The sequence below is a fragment of the Sorghum bicolor genome, chromosome 5 (assembly GCF_000003195.3).
Source record: "Sorghum bicolor cultivar BTx623 chromosome 5, Sorghum_bicolor_NCBIv3, whole genome shotgun sequence".
In the NCBI taxonomy this organism is placed as follows: Eukaryota; Viridiplantae; Streptophyta; class Magnoliopsida; order Poales; family Poaceae; genus Sorghum; species Sorghum bicolor.
Window position 1 is genome coordinate 32690994 of NC_012874.2, and position 22244 is coordinate 32713237.

A 22244-nucleotide genomic window follows, 5' to 3' on the forward strand; every position below is an offset into this window, starting at 1 on the left:
TTCATTTGAATGGTAATGTATGGATCATTTCTTCCTCTACGCCTCGGTAAGTGTGAGTTGTGAGAGCATGATCGGATACACCGCCGATCTAGGGAAGTGCTTTTGGTACTGGATCATGTGCACATTTTACATGTGCTTATGAAAAGGTATCGCATGATGGGTGATTCCGTCCTTAGAGGCGATGCCGTCACTAGGACGATGATGTGGGTAGTAGCACTACACATACGGGTATCGGATACACCGCCGATCTAGGGAAGTGCTTTTGGTACTGGATCATGTGCACATTTTACATGTGCTTATGAAAAGGTATCGCATGATGGGTGATTCCGTCCTTAGAGGCGATGCCGTCACTAGGACGATGATGTGGGTAGTAGCACTACACATACGGGTATGGGATACACGTGTGTGGAGCGCATAGCTTTTAAATCTTGTACTGCATGTTTCATACTGTGGGTGGGCTGAAATGAATTTTCTGCAGGTACACTAACCACGGATGCGTAAATTGAATATTACGACTAGCTATATGACGAGAGTGTACGTGTTATGCCACCGACATAGAACGTGATTGCCACCTTAGGCTGGCAATTTTGTGAGGACGAATAGGACGAAGCATGCATCATCATGATTGTTGCCTTATGTATAACTATGCTTATCTCACCCTTGTTCCAGTAATAAATAACTTGTGAATCAATGTGTGTCATCTTGCTTGTGTGGAGTTAGATGAAATGTTTTGCTCCATGTTGCTTGAATGGCTATAATTGAAAATAAGGTGTGATTAGCTTTGTTTTGCCCGTGTTGTGGTTGATCTGTGCATCCTGTCAGTATGATGCACATCTCTAAGATGACTAGTCTTTTAAGCATAAGTTAAAAATTTGTTTTCACAACTGGAGAACAAATATGCACCTTTCTAGTAAAAGAAAGTAAAAGATAAAAACACCTTACCATCATGTTATGTATGTTCAGGTGTACTAGTGTTGCTTTAGATGACTGCTTGTTATCTGCAAAACTTTGTGCTTAGTAATGATTGTTGGAGATAGTGTGATTCATGTTCTCACATGTTTGCTTAAAACCTTGATACATGAGTGGATGTGTTGTTAACTAGGTAGTGTCATAGTTGTTACCTTTTTGTCCTTAGTAAGCATGCGAGTGTTGAAGAGCCTTATCTTAGAATAACACTCATGTCACTTTAATCTCATGGTTATCTCCAAGTAGATTCCAATGACAAAGAGCTTGAGTTTGTGCATGGTTGTTAGCTCTTGAATGTTGTGTCTCCATCCCCTAATCTGTGTATTGACTCAATCTTTCAAATCTCAATCGTTTTATCTCCAACTCTCTTGAGTCTCTGGGTGTTTATCCGTCTTAATATCATGTGATCTATGTTCTCTAGTACTATGTTTTAAATCACCTCCTTGTGGACCTCTAATCTCATGGCTACCTTTGTTTGCTATCCCTCTTATGCATGGTGCTCGCTGCTATACAACCCAACTTTTGCCATGGGAGATTTCTTTTGGATTGTATGTTCGGTAATGGTGTCTTGGTTAACGATTGATGGTGCCGCGACGAAACCGAGAGCCCCTTGTGGCGGCCGACACATGGTTGTGCTGCTCGTCACGCGCTGGTATCGTTGTTGCTAGCCATGATCCATTATAGAACTACACCCAGGTGTCATCTCATCATGAGTTTGTCCTTAATTATCTATCTAGATTTGATCAGAAGATCCTTACTTCACGTGCAAGTAAGAGAACTTCCTATGAAGTTACAAAGAGGATAACCTTTGAAGAACAGGTCACTGACATAAACATTAACAGACTGCAAGAGATGGTAGACAAGTGACACTATTTAACTATTCCTGCAATGATGATGGTCATTTATTGAGCAACATTGGTCATCCATGCCGAATCAAAGGACACACAACACTTAATGTTGGACAAGTTATCTGTTGAACAAGCATCGATCATCACCATTATGCTTATGATCTAGTTTTCCTAAGTCTTGATCTTTATGTGCATCGTGGTGATACGACTAAAGTCAACCATCTTTATCATGAATCCTTATCTCCTGGCTTTGAAGGTGACCAATTGTTAAGCGTCAGCCACAATTGTTGTAGTTAAGTGTGGAGCTTTGGAAATTTTAGTGCTGAGAGCCAATTGATTGGTTGCTAGTAACAAAGCTAATCTCAAGCAAGGAAACGATGGATTGATAGCCATGAAGGATATATTTCATCAACTAGTGAATTAAACTGTGGAGTTGAGAGATGTCTTGTCAGTCAGGAATGCTGCCGTTTTAGCACCGAACAAGTTTAGTATGTAAATGTTCTGCCTACACAAATGGTACCTCTTTGAGCTGAATTTTGGTCAGAGGTTAGAAGACTCATGGATCTGTATTTCTACCAAATTTCATGGGGATATGAGTGATAATTGGTGAAATATGAACCAAAACCCAAAAGGGGTAGAAATCTACAATCTCAGTTTTGATATGGATCATCCTTTGCGTAGAAAGTGGTGTTTGTCTTGGTTCCATGGATTACCTTGTGGGCAATGTCTTGTTGTATAGATAGTGCTTATATGATGAAACAAGATTCTTTGTACCCATTTGTGCCAGTGTGAGCCAGAAACTTTTGGAATGGTGTCAATCAATAGATTTTCAATATCAGAGCTACCGACTGATCCTAAAAAGGAAGCCATAAAGGGAAAAGTAGTTCCACTAGATTGGTTTTGCTATGGAACAAGTCAACCTAACTCTTATGCAACTGCATCAAGAAGAAAGGTCATGCTTAACCTACTTGGTGGTAAATTATTTCTTTAGTTGGTTGAACACTTGCAACAGTTGGAGACCTATGGACCCCACTATCATCCTTTGTCAGTAGTGGTTATCCATTCTTACATGCCTTGGTTACCTTCTATGTGTTACCCAAGAAGTTACATCTGATTCAACCCAGATAACTTTTGTTGTTTGGATACAAGAATCCCTTAAAGTAAATGATCATGGAAGGCGTGGAACCAACAAAGTCAGCTATCACATTCACCGTTCTCTTAACCAGGTGGTAAGTACAATGTTGTCATTAGAGAAAGGGAACTGCAAGTGTGGGAAGTTATAATTCAACCATTTTGGTAGAGGACTGCTTTTCAAATCTTGTGAATGAGCCTGGAATCACTATAATGCGCAACCCTTAGAAGCTTGTGAAGTGGTGTGAAGTTCGTATGGCTTGCATTAGTTTCACTAAAGAAGCTAATGGTACAAGTAGCTCCTTAGGCTCTAAACAACCACAAACAAAGTACATGGAACAGTTTGTCTTGGATTCCTCTCAAAGTAACAATACTTCATTAAAGTCAAACAAAAAGGGAGATTCTTCAAATAAAGGTTTACTATGAAGGGCAAGTATCATAAAATGTTTGGACCAAGTTTGCTTCTTTGGTGTTCCAAGCAAAATATCCCAATGTTATCGCTGATATTGGGAGATGGATGACATTGTTTTCTTCCCTTGAAAGTCTTTTGCACCGAATCTCGGGACGAGATTCTTTTAAAGGGGGAAGGCTGTAACACCCTAGGTGTTTGTCACTTGCTAAGTACTAGGTTTGAGCTCAAACATGACAAGTTCAATGGTAATAAAGAGGTCAAAGTCAATCTATGAAAGTAAACCCCAACTTGGGCTTGGTGGATGCAACCTTGCTTGCATATATGCCTTTTTAAAAGGTATGCTTTGATGATGCTAATGGAACCTTTTCCATGTGTCTTATATCCATCCCAATCTATGTTGGTCTCTGGAAAAGTTTGGTGAAGTTTGGAATCAAGAAGTCACATGAAATGATAAGTTATATCCTTGTTGGAATGACTCTATTAAGGAAATGGATTCATGGGTCACCAACCAAACCTTGCAAACTTACTCATATGACTCTAGATGAATTATACAACAAAAGTCATGAAGGGTTCATGTTGAGCTTATGTCAAGAAAATGCTTCAATTGGTCTAAAATCCTATTTGGAGCTTTATCAGGATACTGCATTGACCAAAGTGAAAGTTTGACTTCGGTTGGAGTTATGAGGATTGGCCCTAAATAAAAGTTGTAGTTTTCCTTCTGTAGAAGAAACTTTATTCAAGGGTCAAGAACCAAATCAGCCTGCAAATAGTTCAAACAGAGGCTCAAAGTTCGAATCAGCTGCTGCTTTTTAGCCCGGAGAAATAATTCTAAGTCCCGGAAAGTGACAGTAGCAAGTTAGCTTTTTTGTGACATTTTAGCATCCAAATTCATATAGTAACTCAATTAGATTCCTTAATATGAGTTGGAGTACTCTTCTTGATAAAACCAATGGATCAAGTGTTATCAAATTTGGAGCTCATTTGGATATCTAAAAGTAGCTCCGAAAACAGCAAAAAGTTATTTTATCGCTAAACGGACATCGACCCGTTGGCATGCCGTGTTCTCGTGTTTTTATTAAGCAACTAAAGTTGGTCCAAGAATAAAAGTGGTGGACAATTACTTGGAGAAGGTCATGTAAAAAGTTGCATCAAGTTTGACATGGTTTGGATCATCAATTCTTTGTTTTGCTAATCACCGTCAATACGTTGACACTCATCACTTGGCATCTAATTATCTCTTATTCTGTTGGTCTAATGACCTTGATCCCTTAATCAAAGTTGGAGAGCAGGCCGAGGTGACCAAACTTCCTTTTTGGCCTAAGGTCCAATTCGGCCAGGAACAAGCCCAAAATCGCCTCCCACCTTGCCTACTCCGACGCGCGCCACGTGTTCGATGAAATGCCTGCGTGGTCGCCATGCACCAGAGCGCGCCCCACCATTGCTGCACCTCTGCTGCTGCTCCATTTCGCGTTTGGGACAGCCAGAAGGGCTCACCACTCCCTCACTCACTCGCCTCCACATCCTCCTCCACTCCCTGCTCGCCATCCTCGCCCTCACAGCTTGTTTCTGAGTGTGTGCTCCGCCATGGTCATGGAACAAGCAGAGCTCGAGCTCCTGCTGCTGCTGGCTGCAGCCAGCCAAGGCCAGGGCCGGGCGGGGCCATGGCTAGCCGAGGCCAGGCCGCCGGCTGCCTCCTGCTGCCACCGGCCGCTCTCAGGTGGATCCCGAAGCCGGACGACAACGGCCATGTCCTCTGCTCCCGTAACAAGAAGAAGGCAGGGACCTCGGGTTAGAATAAGAAACAACCCAGGTTCCAGATGCGAAGCCAAGACTCATATGAATAGTGTTACTGGGCTGTGGCGCGATTCTTGAAAAAGCTAGGGTTCCCGGTGCAAGATCTGTTTTCCTTTTCTTTGTTTTTGCAGATTTCTTGTATGAACTTTGCAAATGCATAGTAATTCACAGAAAAGTCGTAAAATAGCAAATGTGGACTTTTTGGAATCCTTGTGAAATGCTCTATGCAGTAGATCTATAATATGGCATGGTTTGGTTTGAAGTTTTAGTCGTAAAAATAGATTTATTCAGTTAGGTTTTAATTCCTTGTTATATTTGTCTTTTTCATAACTGCTGTGTTATTGACCAAACAAATGTGAAAATATTATGACATGCTTTTCATATGATATTTGATGACTTGTAAAAGTTTCATGAATTTAGGAACAATATATTAAGAGTTACAAAAATAACAAGTACCCTGTGTTCCTTTGCTCCTATTCTGAGTGGATCTGTATGTTTGTATTGTTTGGCTCAGTTCAGCTGTGAATCATGCCTTAATGAAAATTTATAAGTTTTAGTACTTTTCATGAGCTTTCCAAAAAGATAAATAGTACAATTTTTGGTTGAGCACATGTTGAGTTATAGTGGTTTAAAGTACTGTTCGAGTTTCTGTCTAAACCCAGACAGAATTGCATTGTTTGTAATGTAAGACCTTGTTAGTGGTATATTTAGCTCTAGATGTTTATAACAAAGTTGTTCAAAATTTCGTAAGCTTTCTAGAAAGTACACAATCATAAATTATGGACATATGAACTTCAAGTTATAGCTGTTTAATGTAGCATGGCAGATTCTGTCTATGTTTTGGACAGAGATGCCTTCATGGGATTAATTGACCTTGATAACTGTGGAATCATATTTAGATGATAATAAGAAAGTTGTAGGCAACTTTATAATCTTTCCACAAATATAATAATTATGTTTGCTGGAGGTCTACAACTCCAGTTATGCTGCTTTGAATTGTCTATCAGTTTTCTGTTTGTAAATGTGCCTCTACTGTTTGGACAGCATGAGCAGTTTTATTTATGCAACTAATTCCATGATATAAATGATGTTTGCTGTGAAACTTGTATATAGAAAAGATGTAGATAATTTACTAGTATATATTGTGGTAAAGTTTCATATCATTTGGCTAAGTGGTTTATGAGTTACAGTAGTATGAAGTTCATCCTTTGAAATGCTTGTTCTCTGGAAATTCCGGGACCAGATTCTATGGTTATGCATGTTTGACTTGGTTAACTTGTTAATCATACTGAGATGATTAAATATGAATTGTAGATAATTTTATATTCTTTCCAGAATGTCCTATTGCATAGTTTTTGGAGTTGTGTAACTCCAGTTGTGATTTAATTACTGAGTTGTTGCATGTATGTCCAGAATTGCTGAAATACATGAATGCTTGATTGCTTTACTTTGTGTGATCTAAGTATGATTCATGTCTTTAATGGTGATTTAAGTAATACACTTGTAAACTTGTTAAACTTGTGTCATGATTGATATATTTGCTCTATATAATTGGTTGTGTGATGTTAGCTAAATAACTTTAGATGCCTGTGTCTTGCATACTTTTATGTCATGCATGTTGTGTTATTATTCTTTATATTCATGCACTTGCATCTTGCATCTCATCTAGGTGCGCTAGATGAATCACGTGAAGGTCTTGGTGTGGGAACAAACCCGAAGACGGTGTTGGATGGACCCACCCCGAAGGTGGAAGGACTAAGCAAGCGTTGTGACCTTAGATGTCACCAAGACGGAGCAACTAACTGAACTGACTCAGTGTTGATCCCAGGCAAGCCCCGGAGCATTATAAGTCTCCCACTACTTTTGAATGCAATTGAGAATATATGTTATATATGTACTGTTTCATTAAGTATAGGAGTTGGGTGAAACCCTTGCTGCATATAACACTCCTTGTCCAGCAAATATACCTATAACCCTATGTAGATTCAGGGTCGAATATAAATGCTTAGCTATGCTTAGACCGGTAGAAGCCAGGTGAAGTCCTGTCACCTGAGCAAGATAGGCGGACACCTGAAAAGATTGGCTATATATGCTATCATGGAAATAACCAAGTGATGAGGATGAATAATTGGAGACCGGGCGGGACGATGATAGAGAAGCAACAAGGCATGGAGGTCTTGGGTGCCTACCTATCCCCGCCTGTGTCGATTAAGGACCGATCGTTGACGGCCCTCTTGTCATGTTGAACGCATGCCCCACACTTAGCTGGAAGGATAAGTCGTTCCGACCGCGAAGCCTGAACACTATCCGGGCCGGGAGTCGAGCCGCCATGCGCTGTATTGGTGATGGTTGAGGAGAACGACGAGGGCGCGGCGCGCAACCTTGGTATACCTTGGATACCTCGGTCGCCGGAACGGTCCTCGGGTACTGGCGGTGCCTGCCGAACCCGCGAATTGGTCCTGGATAGTGTAATACGGTGACCTGTAGCTCACTTGATCAGTGAGCGTGGTTTGTGTGGGGAATAACTCGCCAGCTGGTCAGAAATCGATTCGAATCGCCATCGCTCCTGGATAGTGAGCACTTGACTTGAGCTTCGTCATCGTAGTAATGTTTATGGAACACTTGGATGGTTATGGTATGATGATGATGTTGGAAATGCCACATCAAATATGGGTACTATGGTTGTATCTTAATCAAGTGATTGCTTTAGTACAGGTGCTAATCTAGATGATAGGTTAATGATTATTAACTTGAGCTAAATACCTGAGAGGTTACTTAGTCGCAACTTAAGCTTTTTATGCAAAAAGTGTTGTCAAGCTAGCTCCACCAATAAAGCCTTGCATACTCCTTGGTGTCATATTATTCCTGGTTTATGACGGGTAAGTCTAGCTGAGTACCTTCTCGTACTCAGGGTTTATTCCCACTTGTTGCAGGTTGTGATGTATCATGACTACTGCAAGAGTTGGACGACTCCTACCATATTAGAGGAGTAAGATCATGGGCATGATCCTTCTTAGTTACCTCATCTATGTTGCTTTTGTTGGAGTTGACCTGGATACTGGCATGTATTTGAAATAGGGGCAATATTAGTTTCAAATTACTTTGCTTCCGCTACTTTTCAACTCAAGTTGTAATAACTACCTTGAACTCCGATGTATATCAAACTACTTGTGAAATGGATGTAACATGTGACTTGTTATGTTGAATCACTACGATCTTGGCTTGTAAGATGGTTGGTTTGAAATCCCTCGTGATTTCACGGACTACCGGGTTTATGAGAGTTCGATTACGTTAAAGCAACTGCTTTGGTGGGAGTTTTTCGTAGTTGATCTCTTGTAAATTGGGCGATTCTGTTACAGCTTCCAACTCATGCATCTTTAACCTTCTTAAGTCCATCATTAAAGATGACATCTCTTTAGGTGAGAACTTTCATCAACTAGAACATACTGGTCGTGCTCTCTTTAGCAAAGAAATCTTTTGAGTCTCCATAGCATCAACAGTAGACATAGCATATCCACTTCCTAGGTTGTCAAGTGACCAATTTCACTAACTTGAGCCAGAACAGATGATTATAATCATGGGATATTTCCAGAGGCAACTTCTTACTTCATGGTAAATTGAAAGGGCATTAATCTATCATATCAAGGTACTACCCCGCTTAAGATGAGATAGGTCGGGGGACAGTTTGGACTAGCTCTCACATTCCGTCTTAGTTGCTACACATCATATAGTCTTTTAAATTCACTGTACCAAGTCTCATGATCTGGAGTTGTTTTCATTCACTAAGTTCCAACTATTGGTACCTCTATCTTCACTCTCACATCCCATGTATAACTTTGTAGCCTTTGGTGTCACCTGATTCTCCTAAGCACCACTTCCAAGCTACGAGTACCAGCAATGACCTGTATCTCCATCCATATTATCACACTTCAATGGAACAATTTCTTGTATCAAAACCCAAATTTTCCAAACACTTGAGGTCCTTACCGATGATCCAACACTTCTCCTTGTAACTCCTTTGATAAGACTACCCCCCTTAGAAAAGGTATACTAGGGGCTTAATTGGGTAGTTTAGTCCATCTTTCAAGTGGGTTTCTTATCATCAGATCTTCTAATACCGAAGAGAAACTCATGTGCACTGATATGTACAAGAAATCTGATATTCCACACGATATGAGGACACCAGCGCAGCAAAATAGGCATAACTCCTTTTCTGTCAATCCAATAAGATCTTAGCTTATACCGTTAGAAACCTTATCAAATTCCCTGCAACTTACATATAGAAGGCTTCCTTAGTTTCTGTCATTAACCTAGGTAAAACAGCCATACATGATATCCATCCCGACAATGTCTCAGCATCGGTGCAGCAAATTGCAGAAGTCATATCTCGAGTTACTTAGATCACATGAGGACAAGCCTTACATGATTGAAAAGCTTATGAAGTCCTCCGCAACTTCTGTATACCTCACTTTTCCAGATTCTGATGTTAAGTTGGCTGAAAATAGGAATTAACTAGAACTGTCCAGATTTTGAACTGTGCAGCAACAGCAACTTACAGATGTCATAACTCAAGTTCTATTAATCCGATAAAGTTGCAGCTTGCATCGTTGGAAAGCTTATCAAAAGCCCTAAAACTTTATTATAGAACCTTTTCCCAATTTCCTGAGTTACATTTATCCAAAACAGTAGGCAACTGAAACTGGTCCTGATTCCTGACAGCTCAACTATACCATCTTGTGATTTTCGTAATTCCTAAACCACAACAGCTATGGGGGTGATTTTTGCGGTCAGAGAAGGATCTTGAAGTCTACTATCACCCAGAATTTTCACATGATTTTATGGTCCTCCGAGATTAGGGATTTGAGCTGAAGAAGATAAGTTGCTCCCAAAAGACAAGGACAAGGAAACAAGAGAAACTAAAACCCAACTATTTATTTCACTAGTCCTTATACCTTAGACCTATAAACTAAATGAAATTGTAGAGAAACCACAAGATCATTGCACTCAATACAAAAATCCAACTCAAACATAAGCACTAAGACAAACCAACCAACATTAAAGGTTCACAAAGCACACATATTGACTCAACTTTTACTACTATCGTTTATTACAAAGGGGGACTTCCTACTTCTTAAACACGGTGTGACTGCAGCGGCATCCAGGGTAGCATCTCTTGCATGGAGTTAAGCGAGGTATGTCCTCCACCTCATTGATCTTAGGTAATCCACCACGACTTCTCCACTCATCAATCTCATCAAGGGCTTCCTCATAGTGTTGCCTTACTTCTGCCAATTCCAGTTGACTGTCTTCTAGCTTTTGATGCATGACTCGGATAGTCAAAGCCATCTCCTTTAGTTGTTCATTCTGCTCCAAGTAGAGGTCAGCCATCACACATTACAAAGTGCCTGGTGGACGACGAGGAAGATATTTCTGTTTCTCATTCTTCCTCCCTCTGTAGTGCTTTCCATGATGTGCCAGAAGAGCTTGATGGGCAGCATCAGATATGCTAGCATGCTTACTGAAACGGTCACTGAGAGACGAGTGAATAGATTCCACCACGCGTGAACCAGTAAACTCATTCCACCTTGTGATGTGTGCTTCCGTGCTCCAATGGCTCTCATACTTAGGATGAGTCCACTTAGTGCACTTATATTCCACCTTGGCTTGCTGTTCAGGATAGTGGTCTTGTAGTATACGCACAAGCCGAGGGTGAAAGAAATCTTCGCCACTAAAGGATGTGGTAAAGTACTCCTTCCACCAACAAGTATGTCTGGATGGGACAGGGCGAACTTCTTCATACTCTGGTTCCGTTAATCCATAGATACCCCGTGTTAAGCATGGTCTTCCAGAGTTGCTGCGAGCAATCTTCTCGTTACGAACCATCTATGGAATTAGACCAAGAGGGAGTTAGAATAGAAGCAATACTTTTAGAATAGAATTAGATGATAGAAGCATAAGAATTTTAGCAAATAGCAAGGGTGAGATAATAAGCATGAATGTAGTGAAGCAAAGATGGCTAAAACGACCATTACTATCTAGGCTTGCGTCCTACAGTGAGCATTGCTCTGATACCACTTTGTAGCACCCGGTTTTAAGAACAAAATCAACGCAATTTGAACGAGTCAAAACGGAATTAAGATGAATTTTTTATGAGTAAAACAAATCCAGTGGCAATTTGGAAATTTGCTGAAAACGTATTTTCGAATAAAACCAGCACGGAGTACGTTTTTAAGCTGTGAAAGCGTATTTTGAATCTGAGCAGACAGGAATACGCTTTCGGAGTTAGGAAGCGTATTCTGGAAATCCGCAAAGGGCTGTGGGTTGACTCTTTAAAAAGCACGGGGGGTTTTCTGCAAAATTATCAGCCGAAAGGGTATCTTCTGATTTGGGCTGTCGGATTGCTCTTGGACGGCTGAGATTAGATTGGAGTGGGGACTGGGGTGTTGGCCGGCCGGAGTTGGAGGTGTCTGCGGCGGCGCCATGGCCAGACCTCGCCGGAGTTCGGCGTTTGGTCGATTTAGGGCACTAGAAAGCGAACCGAAAGCACCGGGGCGTAGTGGAGCTCAAGGCGAACTCACCTAGGGCAAGTACGATGTCGGGGAGAGGCTCGGGTGCGCTTGCGACGGAGGAAGGCGGACGGCGGTTCCTGTAAGGGGTTCGGCGAGGATTAGGAAAGCACAGAGAGCACGAAATCGCGAAAGGAGAGCTCCGGCGACTTCGCAAGAGCAGCGGGAAGATCGGCAAGTCGCTCACGGTGACAAACACGCGAAGCAGCGGCGGATTGGCTTCGACCCGGATCTCGTCGGTGGTTTTCGGCGAGAACAAGGCGACGGTCGGCTCTGTGATTTGGTAGGGGACTTGGCGAGGGTCGGGGTGAGTATTTAAAGGGGCAAACATGCAGAGCAAGGAGTTCGGGAGGGAGATTACGCGTGGCCGGTGCGATCTCACGGCGGAGTCCGGCTCCGTCACGAGGTAGGAGGAAGATCTGACCGGTAGGCCCCACCTGTCGGTGACTCAGGGCGCGGGACCGCTCTGTCAGTGGAAGAAGGGAGGGAAGAAAGGCGCTGGCGCTGGGCTGCTGCGCAGTGGGCCGGAAGCTGGGCCGCGCAGAGAAGAAAGAAGGAGGGGGGGGGGAAACAGGCCGCGGCCTTCTATGCGCGCTGGGCCGAGAAGAAGAAGGAGGGGGGAAGCTCTGGGCCTTCGGGCTGATTTCCAGGGAGAGAGAGGAGAGAAAAATAAATACTTTTCCAATTTTATTTTCAATCCTTTGCTTAATTAGATTTCAAGAAAATTTGAAAACCTTTTGAAATTCAAAACAACCACTCACACAAAATAAAGTGCAACAGCATGAATGCTCAGACAAGTTGCTAACTCCTATAGTAAATTTTTGTTTAAAGAAAAAATTATTTTTCCTATATTTCATGGGCACGAAAATACACAATTTAACAATTTATCCTATTTTGGAAAATTGCAAATTTTGGGGTGTTACAAGACAACCAGGCTTTTCACCGTTATATCTTTTGAGCAACTGCTGTGAGTTGCATTTCAAGTCCACGACTCGGAATCTGTGTTCTCCCTGGCTTTGCCACAGCCCCTCTTTTCTTAAATTATGGTTTCTCTCATTTTTTTTGTTAAGTAGGCATCCCTTGATTTTGCTAAAAAAGTGAATTAAACTCAACTTAAAAGTACATGGTGGGTTTTACATGCATTTGTTTCTCATGAAAGCAAATTTACTGTATGTTGCTGAGCATCTCATGATTGCAAACACAATGACTGGATAGTGCAGTTGATTTTCCTTTTACTAAATGTCTAGATGCCGTTTTCAATAGATTAAGAAATTGAGCCTCTGTTGACTATTCTTCAGTAGCTTAGTATTTTGGAGATGTAGAAATTGGGTCACTATGGACAAATTTTTGATAATTTGTTATTTGGAAGAGAACACTAAAGCTAACCTGTGTTGAGGATTTGGTTATATTGATTAGATTCGTTGAGTCTTCTGAAAAGTTGAACTCGTTTCCGAATCAGCCAAAAGAGGCTTTACCTGCAAAATTACAGAAAGAACAAGGGATGCAGGAAAAATTAAGATCTATGGTTTCGTAAGTTAAAAAGAGTAAATGCAACACGTTGTACCTGTTCTTTAATCTACTAGTGTAGGACGCGCGCCATCGCGCGCATGTGCAGTAGTCATATGTAAAATTTTGAGTATGAAGAAACTGTGGTGACTAACCAAGTATATATAGATATATAATATATATTACACATGTTGAAGTCTGTAAATAGTCGACAACGCTGCATACACATCCTTTACATGCTTAGAGACATATTACATGTGCAGACAGTGGTCCATGGGAATACAAAGCAAAAGAGAGATATAATCCAGTGGCAGACGGAAGAGGGAGTTAACCTGCAGAATGGAAGCAGAGGACCATAAACTTATATAGCACACAGGTCTGATATAATGTAGACAAGAGGTAAATTTGGGGGCAGACACACCAGATAGGTTCATAGGTATCGTAGCAGCAGTAATGAATAATGATTTGATGGGACATGCTTGAAATGAATAAGTTTGGTTTCTATAGGGAGGTTAATCTATTTTCTCCCAGGACTATTTGATACAATAATAATAATCTTAAAAAATGAGGCAAAAATGCAGGTATTGGACTTAAGAATTTAAGCATATTGGCATTTTAGTGTTAGGGATTATGTAAAGTAGAAGGGCAAACATATTCTATATCATGCCATTTGTCACAAACATCCTATGTTTGAGTACTGTGATATAATGTTTGAAGGACTACCAATCCACATCTTGTTTACCAGAATAGAAATAGGAGGAAGGTGTATCTATTAATTGTTTTTGGATAGGTCATCAAAGGTAGAGTGCAAATCCAATCATACCTTACTTACTAGAAGAGTATTTCTCAGGAACCTGTAGCAAAATAGAAAATGGTCAGGACAGTCAAACTTTTTTACCTTAAGAAATGGTCGTAAAAAAACAATATATAAGAAAATTTTGCATAACCTTTTATTAATAAAACAAATGATGGAATGAGATGTCAAGAAATAGCAATCAGATAGTGGGTAAATGAAGATGGCTGCTGAATTAGTAATACAACAATGGGGCTTTAAAGGGAATAAGTTGTGTAGCTCTGCATTCAGTTAATGTAATATAGCATGGGACATGAATTAGCAATTTCAGAGCTATGGTTGGTATGTACACATGTAAACGGTAGATAATTGGGAAATTATCAGTGATCAATATAGTAAGTGCTGTCGCTGAAAAATGCAGCAGTAAACAAGGAAATCTGGAAATTGCATTATAGATGTGTGTGGGCTCTATATAAGGCAATGTAGAAGGGTAGTGTATATAAGTGGAGGTGTAAATGATTTCAGACATTTTAGTATTCAAACTTCAGTTGCTTTACAGGGACTCAGCAGTGACATGATTGCATGAGCAGGATTCAATATGTAGGCAGTTATTCGTAAAATTTTTGGGCATTACAATGAATGAAATATTTTTGACATCAACCTGGACACAAGGGACTTCAATTAAAATTGTTGCTGACACATAAGTATTATTCTCTAAATGATGAGTCCGGCTAACTAAAATCCTACTTTCAAAATGGCGTATACCATTGTACACCAATCAAAGGACATAATATTCCTTCTTTGGAAAATATGAGCCTCCATATCCAGACTCTAGGGCTCTCTATAGATATATATAGCTTAAATCCACCACATGGCTGTGCACAAAATTTCCAAATAATCAAAACCTATTTTAATGATTTCAGCTCAGTTTAAATTGTTGTAGCAGGGGAAAAACACACAATAAATAAATAGGTACCAGCAAAACGTGTAGTCATACTGATCAAACGTCCTGGTTGCTGTAGCGATAGGACAAGTGCTAGATCACATCCATGAGCACAAAAGCGATGCACAGATCACAGATGCATTAATTCAAATAGCAGGTAGATGAACCGGAGCACAGCTAGTCAAGTGAACCCTCTTCAATAGCTGGATCCCTTGGTGCAGCCGCCGGGTGCAGGCAGAGCAAGAAGCCCTGGCACCACGAGGAACCTCTACGCGCTCTGGGATAGGGGGGAGTTGGCAGGGAAAGGGAGAGGGAGAGAGTAAGGCAGATGTACGCACCTAGGGTTTCATGGAGCACAGGAGAATATGCCCGGCAGGGTGATGTCGCATTGAGGGCAGCGCCACTGGCGACCATCGAGAGGGCCTACTCGAGCACGTCGTGGCCGGAGACGACAGCCGTTGGGGCCCCGCAGCAGGGGATGGCGAGCCTCTGCACCAGCGCAGCACCCGGCGAGGGCAGCCGTCGCCATCACCGCACCCCTGCGGTGTGAGGGACGAGGGGCGTGGAGGAGGAGGAGGGCGGGCGCCGGCGCGCCAAGGGCCGGTGGTTAGCCAGATCAGCTCGCGCCGTCGTTCTTCCTCGGAAGAAAGGGGGGATCGAGAGGAGGGCGGCGGCGGCGCGGGGAGGGGGCGAGCTCGCGACTTCGCGAGAAGCGTGAGTTGTTTTTTTTTGCTGCTGGAAGATTGCGGAGGCTGGTTTTGGAATTGGGGAGAAAAAAAATTAGGGTTTCAATGTATACATGGGCTAGGCCCAAATTTCTTGCGCCAACTGACCGGCAAGCTACGCGGGCTTTCACTGTTGGCCTTTGGAAATAAACTTTTCTACAGGCGGGTAAAAATATAAAAAAATAGTTATAGGGAAGGTCCATTGGATAATCGCCCGCCCGACCTGTCTCCGCCGATGTCGGAAGTCGTGCTTTTTTCGCGTAAAATCTCATGCTTTGCGGCCAGTGTGATTCGAATCTGAGACCTTGCCCTTGAGTGTAGCCTCCTCTACCACTCCACCTATCACTCACTTGTGTCTATATTAGAGTTTAGTTTCCCACATATTATCCTAAACCGAGCATATATTGATTATTTGAGGCCCTAAACGGATTCCAATGGAAAAGTTGTCAACTATAAAGTTTTATAACTTTTCAAGATCTACAACTTTTATATTGGTAGTTTCTCCATCCGAGGCCATTTACAAAATTTAAATTTCAAATTTGAGAAATTCAAACATAGTTTTCGATGACAAGATGATTTTAAATGAAAAAATTATCAACTATAAAGTTTCATAACTTTTTGAGATCTACAACTTTCATTTTGATGGTTTTTTCAAACGATGTCATTTGAAAAACTCAAAAATTCAATTTGAAATTATTTTTATAGGCGAATTTCTTAAGGTTTAGGGTTTAGGGTTTTAGGGTTTGGGGTTACTTAGGAGAACCGCCTGTAGAGATACATGATTTTTATAGGCGGTTTTGTTAGGAAAACCGCCTGTGAAAATTGATTTTCACAGGAGGTTTTTGAGTTGGGACCGCTAATTTATTTTTACCGGCGTTCTTTAATTAAAACCGCCTATAAAAATTAAATTCCACCTCCAGCTTAGAGCTTCTTTGTACTAGTGTTTCTAAAAGAGAAAGCTGAGCGCGGGCAGGCGAGCGAGGGTCGGGCCCATTATTTTTCACGTCAGAGAGATGGACAGTGTAGCTTGTTTTAGCGTCAGATAGTTAGACTCTGAATATAAGTACCTACAGCGTCATACAATAGCACGCTAAATTCAGATTTAGCATCAGATGATCTCTGGGCAATGTTTAGCATCAGAACATCTAACTGCAAAAAAAGATTTTGCCTCAGATGTCTGACACTATAAAAGCGTTGTGGTGTAGTGGGAGTAGTTATGCTTATATCAACCAAGCCTAATATCCTGCATCCAAATATGTAAGATGTGTACAGCAGGATACAACAACATAAGGCTCATAAGAGACCAGAGTAAAAACATGGAAGCAAAGTAATATGAGCCAAACACATGACATAAATGATACCATCATAAAGCATAAGTCATGTCTCACAACCAAAACATAAAGTATCTCACAAGCAAAGTATCTCACAAAATGCATAAAGTAAACATGATGCATGAAGAGTAGCACACAAAAGAATCAAAAGCCCACTCACTAGCTCCTAACATACTCTCCCTCACCCCCTTTGGTATCAAATGCCAAAATCCTAAGAAGCTGCAGGCAGAGGTGGAGTGGAGGAGTCACATGGCACTACCTCAAACTGAGTTGCATCGTCATCTATGCCATCTCCGGTGGACTGAGAAGAAGCCGTCTGACCCTCTAAAAGTGCATGAGCTAGTGAAGTAGTCTGGGTCGGCTCAGTGTGCTTTTTAGCTACCTGTGTTGCTGCCTGAGTCTCAAGTCCTATGGAAGAAGCTGGCACAGACTCAGTGGCTGTCGATGAGGTCTCTAGAACAGTAGAGGAAGGAGCAAGCTACTTAGACGAAGCCACAGACGACGAAAGACACTCCGTAGTGGTGACTGGCAGGGTAAAAGCTGCAGGAGCCTGCTGTGGAGATGGAGTTGGCATGCCAATCAGAGCACTGTATGAAAATGACAAGTCCTGCCCCACTGAAGAATCTAGAACCAATTGAGAGGCGGAGGCGGACTGCAGAGTGGAGCCTAAGTGCAGAGGAGTAAACTGAGGCGTCTGCTCAAAGCTAGAAGAAATAGCACCCTAAGACACCAGGTGCTGTGGAGTGGTGAACTTCTAGCTGAGAGTAGGAAGTAGGAGAGGTTGCTGTGACTTACTCTGAAGCCCGCTGGGCTGTACACCTAGAGTCGGTGGCCTGACTAGGGATATGCTTGGAAGCTGCACCTCTGGTAGAGTAATCCCTGTCGCTGCCATGAGTGCTACCATCAGAGCTGTCTGCTAGGCTTGGAACGCTAGGTGCTGCTCTTGGAAAGAGAGTAGTGTTGACGGTGCTTAAGTACCAAATATAATCATCAAGTAAATAAAGAAAAGAATCCAAATGCAACAAACACACAGACTTACGGTTTTATCTGATAGAATTCCACGAGTTTTGGCGTTTGTCTATTTCTGCAGGTGGTTATCAGGGAATATGGAGGAAAGGCACACATGTCGGGTTTACATAGAGATATTAACGGGCTGCACAATTTTATATCATCTAGAAGAGTCCAGAAGCCACGGAAACGAACGGGCCCGGGGGCAGGGCACCCGCCCTCCCCCCTTGGTCGCCCGCCCTGGTACAAGCACCAATCACAGAATGGAGTTCACCATTACAAAGATCTCGTCGAGCTGATCGAAATGCATATATTATTTGCTATACTTGGAGTTCCGAATCAAGAGATATTAATAAAAGAAGGACTCCACATAAAAGAGCTGCGGGATTAATTGGGCCCAAATCAGATTTTCGTCCATTAAGGCCTATGTGCCTTTTAATGAGATATGGTGGAAAGTTTAGTACCACATCGCCTGCTGAACCAAAAAGGCACAAAAGGAGGAGGCTATATAAGTAAGGCCCCTGGCCCCTGGAGGAGAACACATCATTATAGAGTTGAGAGGTGCCCTAGAAGGATAATCTTTTCTCTATATAGAATTAGGGCTTAGCATCCAATGTGAGATTAGAATTAGTTCCCCTAAGTTTTTCTAGATTGAGAGAGATAGAGTGGAGGTGTAGATCGGAGGAAGCCTGGCCTGTCGGTGTCTACTCCGAGGTTGTACCTGCGGGATCAAGTCTCCTAACCCGAGGCTTGCTCCTAGGATTCTTGAGTATTTCGACTTCTAAATTCTAGGAAGTTTTTGTTCTTATTGTTCTTTGGTTTATGAGTTTACTTTAATCTCTTCCGATTGAGTTTAGAGTAATCATTGCTAGTGTAAACGTGGTGTTTGGGCTAGGGTACTCATAGATATCCCCTGACTAGCTGGACCGTGGTAGTAGCGAGGAACGTGACATTTTTGAGCTACCTTTGTAGCGCACATCCCGTTAGCAGGATCGATAGGGTTTATAGATGCGGGTCGAACATCCTTTGTGTTGTCTAGATTCCGTGAGCCTCCCCAATAGAATAGTAGATCATCCTTACCAAGGTTAGAATGAGAGTACGGATGTAGGCTTCTCTATACATCGCTCACGTCGAATCACATTGTTTGTAGCCTAAAGGGTAGTAGCAATAGATTTGGTTAGCCAGATGCACGATTTCTCCCAGTGGTAAAAATATAAATACGATACTCTGGATAACCTCCCGGGTGAAGTGCTCACCGATATCCGTACGCTTGCGGATCATTTCCTGATGGCGTTACCAAATATCAACAAGAATTTCTGGTGCCGTTGCCGGGGAGAAAGATGGTTTGCTGAGATAACTTTAGTCTTGCTATTATCTTGTATTATAATTTTATACTTTTATCATTTTATCTTTTTATTTTTTCCATCTTTATGGATAACTCAAATTCCACACCTATTATTGATTTTTTTGCACCTTCTGAGACCAGCCATAGACCATGGGAGTCAACAAGTCCTTTCTTTTCCCCTAATTATGATCTATGTCCGGAGTTGATTGCAATAGGTCAAAACCAACCCTTTTCTATGGCCGAGGTCCTATCTTGTAATCAAGAAGATAATGAACTTTTAGCTACACCCAAAGAATCTTTTAATCTTTCTATAAATTATGGTTTAGACCTAGCCCTACAAGACCATGTTTTTCCTTGATATTTTCACATTGGTCTTAATCATATAACCTTTGGTAGAGTTTTTCTTTCCTTATCTGTTAGTAAAGCAAGGTATGTCTTCATTCGTGGACATCCTTCTTGCACTAGTCTTCATAGAAAAATTCTAGAGATAGAGAAGGAATCATCTCCCAGACGAGGAAAGGAAGTTTCAATAGCCGATTTCTAAACATTTCTATCCCATGATTCGGCTATCCAACCCAAACTTGTAGTGCTCCAAAATCATCTAAGGGAAAAAGAAATTCTACCTTTGGAAAATCATTTTGGGATGAGCTTAAACTTCCTGCTTCATAAGAGACCTTTGAGTGCAAATAGTCTGAACCTTCCTAAGAAAGGATCTCTTAGAAAGCATCTCAAATCCAATCCCTTTGATGGACAACTAGAAAGACTCAAGGATGGCATCTTAAGTGATGCAATAGAAGGAGAGCGAAGCCATTTAGAAGACAATCTCATCTTCTCCCCTTCTACACCCACTTTTGATGACTCATTTGAACCTATCTTTAAACCCATCCTTAAGCCTAATAATTTCTACTATGCTCTTTCTCTTGAACCTCCCGATGATCCTATGAATCTCTCTAGACAACCCATGCATAAAAGTCACCAAGACCACAAGGAGGATTGAGAAGAGCAACATCAATGGCTAGAGGGCATTAAAAATCCTTATGCTATCACCATTGAATGGATTGATAAAACAAAGTTGAGAGACAATCCTAGAAGAATCTTAAGCATTCATGAATAATCATCCTTGGAGTTTGAGAATGAGAGAAACAACAGTGAGCATGGAAGTTATTTCATAAATACCTCACCAAGTCCTTGCTCATATAAAACATCTCACCAATCAATTGGTCTCCAAACCCCTCTTCCTTTCTATTTATAAAAACATTAAAAGGGCGGTTGTCGATGCATATGTCTATAATAAATATTGCAGATCTCGTTATAGGTCAGTGTTGGAGGGTAAACCACTTCACCAACATAATTTGATGGTTTCCCAAGGACAAGCTTAGTGGCCTAAAACAAGCACTTATCAGATTGTAACATGAACTTTTAATTACTTGAAACATTACCTTGTGTATTGAGCATATAAGGATAATTGTAAAAATATTCCTTTGGGTATTCTTGTCACTAACCTTTCCAGGATTAGAGTAAGAAGATCGGATGAATGACAAGCACAAGGTACGTCCAACCAATCATCGTGAAACATTGAATTAAATTCATCCAATCCTAAATTTTGCAAAATTCAAGCTTGGGGGAAATACCTTACATAAAAACATCATTTTCCATGTTGCTATGTTGGTTGTCCTTACCTTTGAGACATGCTCAATTTGTTAAATACTAATCACACTACTTCATCTCCACTTAAGTAGATCTCTATAAAAGCCATCACGCTACCTTTGTTTATCCTAGTAAGTGTTAGTTTGGAAGTACTGCACATACTTCTATTGGCTTTTAAATTAAGCATGGTGCTTAGGTTAAACAGCCTTCCTTCATCTGATTAGACATGGAGTCTAGTTTGGTTATGAACTAAAAACTGCTTGTGTAGACATTGGTATATTTTGTCGGACTAACCCCTACAGAAAAACTTTCAATATCAATTTAGGAAGTCCTCAGGTAAACTCACATCGGAGAATAAGAGAGAGACATATGAAGTTTAATAATTTGCACAAGAAGGACATAGCTCATTAATCATAGAGAGATGATACATGGAAGGAGACAAAGTACATAAACAAGAAACACAACCACTACGAATGGGAAGCTTCCACAAGGTCAGATGGTACCATCACTCTTCAATTAAGGTAACATCCTAAGATATGTGACTATCACTTTTATAAGCTTCTCCTTGGTTCTAGCGTTCACATAAATAAAGAGACAAACATGTATGATTTATAACTCTAAATTAACCAACCTAACTGATTCAGCATGTTTAGTCCTTTAATCTTTGTTCTTAGTACTACCTTCGTGATCCCACACTCCTAATCATATAAGATAAAATGTTGCACATTCAATCTTTGGAACATATTAAAAAAACATAAATATAGATAGATTACCTTTCCATTAGGACGAGCGATCTGATCTGACAAATGTTTTAAATGCTACACTCATGTTCTTATTATCCATCAACTTTGTCTTGCTCACTATGACTAAGGTTAGAGAAGAACAAATACACTTTTGGTTCTGTTGGTGTTTTCCACCAACAGGGCCCATACACTTGATCTCTGCCATGTCTTTATGAGCAGGTATACTTTGAGGAAAACCTGAAGAAGTTTTACAACTCCCAGATTCCACCAAGTGAAGGGCTTGGATCTACGAGCACAAATACACTGAGCAGGATGCTGCCAATGCCGCACCTCGAACTGCTAGACAAACGAAGAATATGGGTGACACCGTATCAAGAAATGCAGATGTCAAGGTCCACACCTAATCAAATGATGCACCTAAAGGATGAACACGGATGACCCTGGTGTTCCAAGCATCGAGTGCACAATCAACGAATACTCTTTTCA